Source organism: Neoarius graeffei, chromosome 16 (assembly GCF_027579695.1).
Source record: "Neoarius graeffei isolate fNeoGra1 chromosome 16, fNeoGra1.pri, whole genome shotgun sequence".
NCBI lineage: Eukaryota > Metazoa > Chordata > Actinopteri > Siluriformes > Ariidae > Neoarius > Neoarius graeffei.
In genome coordinates, this window is record NC_083584.1 from 68,773,412 (window position 1) to 68,775,096 (window position 1,685).

The following is a 1,685-nucleotide window of genomic DNA, read 5'->3' on the forward strand; positions in this document are numbered from 1 at the left end:
TTTCCTTGCCATCAGATAACAGATGTCCTGGTCAATTAAGTGCAGCTGAAAGGCTACAAAACCCCCTCCTGCACTTGAATCTTCTCCTATGTACAGGTTTCCTTCTTTTCTTTATATCTCTACAAGTCCAGTACTGATGAGGATGGGGTGACAGGGGCAGGACACAGATGGATCTGGAAGTCCCTAGCCTCCTCCTTGTATGCATGGCAGTACCAGATCAAAGGGTGCTGGGGAATACCCAGATAGCAGAGGGACGTTGAAACGGCGCTGATTCTTGGTCAGAATGGTCGGTTTCCGTCGTAAGTCAGAAAATCAACGCTGAAACGGCGCCGTGAAACGTCGATTTCTCCGCTGTCGGAGAAGGTCGATTTATCACTGTTGAATCACCGTGGGTAAAGGTTGATCTGTCGACCGTCAGAGAAGGTCGAATATACGATGTTGAACCATCGTCACTTTTGCCGGCCAGTTTTCAACATTGGTAGGATGAGCAACTAATTCTGGCCTGTAGCCAGGGGGGATCGGAGGGTTCGTTCGATCCCCCCCGCGACACCGCGCCCCGGACACACACGCCCCTCAAGATTACTCAAGATTTATTCATTTGTTCATGTCCGATGAATATACATTGATTCACATTTAAATTTACAATATCAAATCCAGACTAATCAAAAAAGAAAAGTAGACTAAGTGAGGACGAGTTAGAAAAACGGGTTCATTTCTCCTATGTTTATGTTTACACGTTTTGTTCAGACTGCTTTACACCCCAATCCAGTGGGTGGCGGTAATGCCCCCATTAGACCCCTTTCACTGACGTCACCCAAAACCGGAAGTAAACAAACCCTGCGCCACATTGGAAGACCAACAAACTCGTGATTAGGGGGAAATAACGGCAGCGCGTGGTATGTGAACCCACGAGGCACTTGGTTCATCAAAAACCTACAATGGTAAACTTTTGTGCTGTGTTAGGGTGTTCTAACAAAGCTGATGGGAAAGGTGAAAAGAAGTCTTTCTACAGAATACCAGCTGTGATTGAGACAACAAGCAAACCAAGGAGCTTTCTGCCAGGAGACAGCGAGAGGATTTAGCTGCTTTATGCAGAGCGGATCTGAATACTTCAAGTCTATTTTGTTACTGGTAAGTCACTAGGCTAGAGTGTTGTAGAACATTTTTTTAAATGTTTACTGAATAAAAACATCCTTAATTTTATCAAATATTCTCTACTCTATATTTCATTTCTTTCTTTTGTTTTAATTTTCCTCCCTCCATCCCTCTTTGGATTTTAAATATAGTTTTTCCCCCATGTCCAAATAATGAGGTAGGGTGGCATTTAGAAACCCATAGCCTACTGCTGACTTTCTTTATCAATGCTGCATCAAATTAATTTTGGTTATGTTTTTCTGTTTCCATGTACAGGTGTCTGCGCCGCAGGAGGAATAGGCCACAATTATAAATTATAAATAAATCATAAAATGTTTCTAAGAACTTGTTCAAGTGTGTTCTGTTCCTTATAAATGTTAAAAGTTATGCCTCATTAGATAGCTTGACAAACATTAGGAGAGGTGCATTGTTGCATGCATTTTTATATCCTGTTGTACATTAAACAGGACGTAGCCTACGCACATTGATATAAATTAAGTTTCACTTTCATGGTTGAAGTATGCATGTGTGTGTTCATCCTAGGCAAGAGC

General features: G+C 42.2%; 1 long non-coding RNA gene across 1 annotated transcript; it reads left to right on the plus strand.

Annotated features, from left to right (window-relative positions):
• Positions 1-1,069: 1,069 nt before the first annotated feature.
• Positions 1,070-1,479, plus strand: LOC132900190 (uncharacterized). The gene is made up of 2 exons (XR_009656765.1): positions 1,070-1,131; positions 1,411-1,479. It is a non-coding gene; the product is annotated as an uncharacterized LOC132900190 (long non-coding RNA).
• Positions 1,480-1,685: the final 206 nt, after the last annotated feature.